We start from the raw sequence: 8199 nt of genomic DNA on the forward strand, positions 1-8199 counted from the left end.
ACTCTTTCCTCAACTCTTCACCTAGCAAAATTATACTTTGGATTTCTGCTTAAGGTTGATCTCTTCCAAGAGGACTTCTCTGATACCCATACTAAATTGTTTTCATTACCTCTAGTTTAATTTTGTTTTTAATAATGTTTAGTGGTTTTTACTCTGTATATATTTGTAGGACAATGTGATTAATACTTTTCCTTTCATGTCTTCCCCCTTAGCTGGATGAGCTTAACAGTATGAAAACACATTAGCTCTAGTTCCCAGGTGGATTACACTGTAGGGCTGCTGAATCCAGTGGTAAGTCTGATGATAGGATGACTCCAGTAAATTCATACCTCTCACTCAAGTTTAGCAAGAGGGAGCTGCTTTGCTGTGATTTAAGATCAAGGCAAAAGTTCCCTAAGTCTGCAACATACCTAATCTCACATTTTATTGGACAGTATTGGATCACAACTCGTAGTGGTCAGCTGTCAGCTGGGAGTTGGGGTTTCTTTTACTACAATTTGTCCTATTCCTAGAGCTGAGTTTATGAACAGATTTCTGTGAGGCACAGTCTGTGTAGGAGAGATGGGCATATAAATCACGTCGGTGTTCTGCTGTGAAGCATGACTAGGAAATTGATGTTGGGTAAACAATTGCAACCTGCACTACATTCCTAAATCCACAGAACTTGTTTGTTTTAACTGTATGATGTTACCATATTTGCTTTTAATTTCTTTAAATGCCATGGTCCCATTATTTACCATTCAAGTTAAACTAACAAATGTCATTCTTACTACCTTGCAAGATGAGAAGTTAGATGCATTTCCATGTAATTTTGTACATTGCCAAATGCACGTTTCCTCAAAAACAAACCTCGAAACCAGTTTTCTAAATTGATGCCTGTCACAGAAACGTTGAAAATAAGTAATGCCTGATGCTATTTATCTTAGTCAGTCCAGACGTTATAACAAAAATACTATAGACTAGGTGACTTAAAAAACAGGCTTTTCTTTCTCACAGTTCTAGAGGCTGAGGAGTCCCAGATCAAGGCTCTAGCAGAGTAAGTGTGTGGTAGTGGCCTGCCTTCTGGGTGTAGACAGAAACCTGTCATGTATCCTCACTTGGCCAAAGGAGAAATTTCTCTCTTATCTCTTGTGAGGGCATTGATCCCACTCATGAGAACTCCACATGCCTGATCTAATCACTTCCAAAAGGCCCTACCTCCAGATACCATTACAATACGATTAAACCCTGCCTGTTATTGTGGTGCTAAACAGAAATACCTGAGACTGGGTGATTTATAAAGAATATAGGTTTGTTTGGCTCAGGATTCCCATGGCTGCTAATTCCAAGAGCATGAGGCCAGTATCTGGTCAGCCTCTGGTCCCATGCCACAGTGCAGTAGACAGAGAGGAAGGCAGGCACCTGCAAAGAGAGATCATGACCTGTGGGCTGCCAACTCACGTAACTTCCTACTCGTGTGAGAAATAACTCCTTCTCACAAGAGCAAGAGTCATGTCTTCTCACAAGACTGCATTAATTTATTTACGAAGGTGGTTCCCCCATATTCCAAACACTGTCACTCTCTACTATGCCTCACCTCTTAAACATCTCACCTCCCAACATCAATTTGCAGAGAACCAAATTCCAAAATATAAACCCTTGGGGAAAAATTTTATCCAAATCATAGTAGGCTTCGACACATGGATTTCAAAGAGACACAAACATTCAGTCCATAGTACTATCTATCATGAAAACGGTCTTAACCTTGATTCTGAAACATCCCAGTTGACCAGATAATTAGGAGAATTAGAGGTAAATTCTAGAAGAGGGAAGTGAAAAATATAATGATATACTATTTTGATTAAAATATCATAAATTCTACATGGGACTTACGTAGGGATGTTGTGTCTCACCATATAGAGTAATAAGTATACATGCTTTGAAAATGCGAGGTTCCATTCCAGAGAAGTGTATGTCTCACGTGGTGTGCTCCATGGTCTCAAACACACAAGAGTCAAAACTGCATCTGAGGAGCCACACACTGGAGTCAATAGAGCAATGCAGAGAGACCTGCAGGAGATTGGCTGATAATGAAACGTTTAAGACTCAAGGCCTGCTCTCAAAGTTAGCTCAGCTCTAGAGACCTGGACTACCTTGGTAGTGGAGATTATTGTGAGAAAGAAGAAGCTATTCTGGAGTTATAAAACTAAAATAAAATACCTTTGAGTTCTTCTATAAAACACAAAGAACTTTTTTAATCCTTCCACCACCAGCATAGACTGCATCTGCATTTGAAGGAATTAGTTGTCAAATTCCCATACATGCATTTGACATCAGCAAACTCAAAAAAATGCAACTATGCCACTAATCAGCTTTGTAAGCAGAAGACCTATACACACACCAATACATGGACACACACACACACACACGCACACACAATCTTAATTTATATTCACTGCAGGAAAACACAAAAGACCTTTCATACTCAGTATATCAATATTTATTTCCAGAAAGAAGTAGTAAATCATGGTCTAATGTAATTCAGAAAAACTTGACTTGCCATTCCATACCAGGAACTTACATATCCAGAGACCATCATGCTAAGATTGTGCAGTTTGTACACTATATGAAAGTGCCTGACCTAAGAGGCAAGGAAACCCTTATACCTGGGCCAGACTTGTGCCTTCAAACAGGATGCATTCGCACCAAAGTGCCACCATTTTCTAATTCATCTTCCAAAAGATGGTGCTTTTCATTTTTTTTCTAATTTGTACAAAGTTGTTGCATATGCTAACAAGTTGCACTGACATTATGTTATTTGTTCATGGCAACACACTCTACAGTGTAGAATTGTACGGTTTTATGGAACTCCATGTCCCCTGAAGTAGTCCTAAGCAGATCATTCTGTAAGTAGGGATAGCCCATCCTATCTCTCCTAACTATGAGAACTCAAGTGACCTCAACACAATTTGGATTCCAGTATTCAGTTGACATGAAAATATCTTGCTTAGAATTTTGGCCACTACTTCTGGTTGTCTCTCCATCAATCCTAGGGCCACTTCCATCTCATGATGTCATTTTGCTCATAGGAAAGCATGGCTCCTTCATCTAAGTTCTGTAGGGCAGCAAAATACACACAAGCTGTTAGTAGCACTGTTCTGGGTCTTTAGATAAGGTAAAGACAAATTATAAAACACAACAGCAACTATTTAAGATCAAATATCACTTAACAGTTATTACTTTTCAGCACTGCCAGAAGGAAGTTCCTAACTGGCTATGAGGTTTACACAGACCTAAGTCTGACACTAGAACTTGTGGATTTCCCACTTTTCAGCCAAGTATTTCCCAAAGCCCTTTATGATCCTCCCCAAAGTAACTCCACCAGGAACTAAAAGATTTCTGATAATCCCTTAATTCTTTATTATACTGAATTATTAAATACTTACTGTTCTCAATTTCTTTCACTAAGTCTAAACAGGATCAAACCTTTTGTAACCCCTTTCCTGTAGGCTAAAGTCCCTATTATCTTCGAAATATAGATGTGGCATCAATTATTATTTTAGATAACTTTTTCTTTCCTGATGCATTCTTTCTACAAATGAGAGAGAACTGAGACTTAAAGAGCTAATAAAACTCAAATAAGATCACTTAAACTCCAAAGCCTACTCTTTTTGTATTAAACACTAGTTTGAAAACAAATTAGCATCTAAGAAAACCTGAACAGAAACCTTATGCTAATATTCTGAGAAAAATTGTTACAGGAACTCCATTTATTCAACATAATAAATACTACTGAGTACTTGCAGTGCTCAATAAAACAAGAGATACAGATCCCTACAATTAAAAGCATATTTTCTACTAGAAGATGCAGACGTTGAAACAAACACACAAATAAATATATATTGTGATTAGTGCTAAGTATTACAAAAAGAAAGAATAAGACACTATGAGACAATAACAAAATATAATCAACTATTCCTTTATAACAGAGCACAATCAACTAATCCTCCCTAAAATTTTTAAAACACAATGTAAAATCCTTTCCTAGATATTTTTAGTACCTTAGATATTTTAAAGAAATTCTCAAGCACAATATGAACCTAGTAGACAAGGGACATATTTAACCGCCACTCTAGTTGCCTAATTAAGTTTCTTTCTCTCTAGTCTCAACCTGTCTCAAAATGAAAAAGTATAACAATATAAAAACAAGCAAACAAAACAACAAACTCAGAAGGTACCATCTACTTTCTCTAATCTTCCCTCACCAAGCTGGGGATTACAAGAATAAATCACAGAAGAAGCCCATGCTTTGCACCAATCACACACCTGGAACCAGTTGTCTTATGATCCTAATGTCTTGCCCTTTTTAACCCCTCTCTCACCTCTGAACCATTCACTACTTAACATTTGGACAAACCTACACATTCTCCTTCAGAGAGCAAAACTGGAAACATCAAGTACGAATTCTAAACCTTTCTTCCTCTAAACCTCATTGTACCTGCACCAAATTCTGCCTGCCTCTCAACTATTGCAAAACATACATCCTAGCTAAAGCCACTCTGTCTGTGCTCCAGATCTCATCCTCTTCAGTCTTCTCAGAAAATACACACTATTGATTCTCCTTGTTCTTCCTTGCTTCCTTATCGCTTGCTTCCAGATTATCCCTATATAGTTTTATATGAATTAAACAAACAGAACAAAAATACCATTTGCAATCCATATCACCCAACAGTTGCTCTATCTCACCCTGCACTTTCTCAGGCAAACTTCTCACAAGGAAAGTTCTTAACTCTATAGTCTTACATATCATTCATTGCAACTCTGCCTACCTGAGTTTCCATTTCTCTACTACACAGTTTCGTATGGAATGAAAGTCTATATCCTCCCTGACACTAGCACGTTGGAGGCCAAACTCCCAATGTGGATATATTTGAATATAGGGCTCTTAAAGAAATAATTAAGATTAAGTAAGGTCATAAGAGTAGGTTCCCGGTATAATAATATTAGTGTCTGTAAAAAACAGTCACTACAGAGGGAGCTCAATCTCTCCCTTTGTCCACACAAATATAGAAAAAAAAAGACATATGAGGGCACAGTTGGAAGGCAGCTGTCTACCAACTAGGAAGAAAAGCTGCACCAGAAACTTGAGTCTGCTGGCATCTTGATCTGGGACTTCAAGACTCCAGAACTGTGAGAAAATGTATCTGTGCTGTTGAGGACACACAGCCTGAAGTATTTTAACACAGTAGACGGCACAGACTAAATTCACAGTTTTAGAAAACGTCATCAAATTTACCATATCACTAAATCTGATAGACATTGTTTGTTTATTATTGAAACTGTTTTGTTCATATTAGTGGAACAAATCCTTGAGTACTTACCACTATACTAAACACCAAAAATATAGAAGTGAACTGAAGAGGTCAGTCATAAACAAAAGTAATTTCACAGGTCCAGCAGGTGGCATGGTGGTTAAGATGCTGGACTCCCAGGAACCAGCAGTTACCATAATGTCTATGTCGCTGGACTCCCATGTAGTCGACCGCAGTTTGCGTCCCACACCCGGTGGCTTAAAACACACCGGGCACGTGTGCATGCATGCCCAAGATCCCGAAAGGAGAATGGAGGAGAAGGGATTCCGGCGTGACCATCCCCTCTGGGAGGTGATTTCTCGCTTTCTGTCTCTATGTCTCTCTCTGTCTGTCTGGCGAGCGCACGCGCCCTATAGCTGTCCCTCTCTGGCCAAATTAAAATAAATACAGCCCCCTATAGCAAAAACCCCTACAAAAAAAAAAAAAAGATGCTGGACTCCCACATGGCCAACTGAGGGTCAAGTCCCAGACCTGGAGGTTTACTTTTTCACTCTCTCTCTCATTCTGTAGTGTGCATGCCCTGTAACAAATTTAAAAATAATAATAATTATGATAAATAAAATTAAATAATTCTTTTTTAAAAAGTAATATCACATAGGGATAAGAACTCTGATGATAATTCTTGTGTTAGTCAATGACTTTCCATCCTTGAGTTACTCTGCATGTTAACCGGGCTTTTTTTCTGCATCTCTGCACATTTTTTCCAGGGTTACATGTGCTGGCCTGTATTTCCATAGCCATAATTTAGATATCAACAAGTCTCTAGTCTTGACTTTATTTTACTTTCCCGTTCATAATTGAATACATGTGTGTATATGAAAGGGAGGAAGAGAAAAGCACCTTCCATTGAGCTTGGTCATGCCATGATTTCCTCTCTCCAACCCTCTAAAACAAGTGAATCCAAAGTGTTTTTATTGATTGGCTTAGGACTCAAACCATGGTCAGCATGGGGCTTCCAACTTCGCAGTCTGGTATACTACCAACTGCACACCAGAGGGTGGGCCTTGATCTTGTGTATTATTCTTATTCAGATTACACATCATATTTGTTTACTATACTACAAATAACTCCAAATGTTCTATCTCCAACTGAGACTTTCCCTTGGAGGTAGATAAATATCTACATCTTCCCTTAAAGGTCTTCAGTACACATCAATCTCTTAATTTTTTTCCAAAAAGCCTAAAGTATACATGAAAAATAACTCTGGGACCAGCAGTTAGCATAATGACTATGTCGCTGGACTCCCATGTAGTCAACCGTGGTTCACGTCCCGGACCCAGTGTCTTAAACTCACGCCAGGCACGTGTGCATGTGTGCCCAAGATCCCAAGAGGAGAATGGAGGAGAAGGGATTGCGGCATGGCCATCCCCCCTGGGGGGTGATTTCTCGCTTTCTGTCTCTCTGTCTCTCTGTCTGTCTGGCGAGTGCAAGCGCCGTATAGCAAAACCCTCTCAAAAAAAAAAAATAATAACTCTGCCACCATAATCAATTAATCAACAGTTCAAATACAAAATATCTTACAAAATGTCTCTCTTCTTCCACTTAGTTTCTTTTTTATTTTAAATTTATTTTTTCTATGAGCAAGAGAGAGAGAGAGAGCATCTCTAACTGAATCTTGACATTATAATCCATCTCCAGTTTTATACAGACCATATCATGTTCAGATATGTGCTGGACATACTCAAAGAGGTCTCGAATGTGAACCCCAAAACTTCCCACATGGGTCAGACTCAGCAATCCTCAAGTTTTACTGCTTCACCACAGTTTGGCTCCCTTGATTGTGTCTTACCTACACCTCCCTAAATAGCTAGCTTCCCTTTTCCTACTTGTTATGCCATCCACCTGTGTGTCCAGGGTTATCTTTTTTAAATGAAAATGTGATTATGGTGTTCTCTTACAAAAGACACCTCTTCACTGTTTTAAAGGTAAGAAGAAAAGCTTTGAAGATATTCTGAAGGTGCTAAAAAGCCTTTTACATCATCTAGAAGATGCTCTTATTTTTTGACACTCTCACTCTCTAAACACTACATAGGTCTTTAATTTTCTCAAATGCATCTCACTGTGCCACCTCCAAGCTTTTGAACTGGTTTTTCTTTCTGAGAAAGGATTTACCCAACTCTCTTATATAATAAAATATCTACTCAACCGACACATATTAGCTCAGATTTCTTTCTTCAAGAAAGTCTTCTCTAATGCAACTTTAGATATCGTAGACAAAAACTTCTATATGGATTAAACTCATATCTTAAAAAGAAAAGCTAATAACCAAATAAAATATTAAGAATCCAAGAATTTAACTCCTAAATAAATAACACATATGTAACATAAAATATCAAATATGTATACAGCCAAGCTTATACCAATGTATAGTGCTGAATGTAAAAGACACATATTGTAATGTTTATAGCAATACTCTTAGTCCCCACACTGGAAAAATCCTAAATGCTTATCAACGGTAGAATGTATAAAATGTGATGAATTGATATAATGGAATACTAAAAACTACATCTTCATCCACAGTCATGAATTTATTAAATTATTAAATCTTGCAAATTTAATATTCTATCAAGAGGATAGAATTAGGATTGGAAGGTAACAAGGAAGGGAGGTAAAAGAGTTTTAAGGTGATTGTAGATCATTTGAAGGGATTTGAATGTATGGAATCCACTATAGTTTCCAGAGGGAAGCATGCTTCCCAGTAAGTACACTTTTATAAGCGGTAATATGACAATAGTTACTTGTGTACAGGAAATCATGCATTCTACCTGTGTCTCTTGGAACACTCACTCTTTGGGAAGCAAACCATTATGTAAGATGTCTACCTTGAGACTTCTATATCGCCAGGAGA

The sequence above is a fragment of the Tupaia chinensis genome, unplaced genomic scaffold (assembly GCF_000334495.1).
Source record: "Tupaia chinensis unplaced genomic scaffold, TupChi_1.0 Scaffold000313_1, whole genome shotgun sequence".
NCBI classification, from domain to species: domain Eukaryota; kingdom Metazoa; phylum Chordata; class Mammalia; order Scandentia; family Tupaiidae; genus Tupaia; species Tupaia belangeri.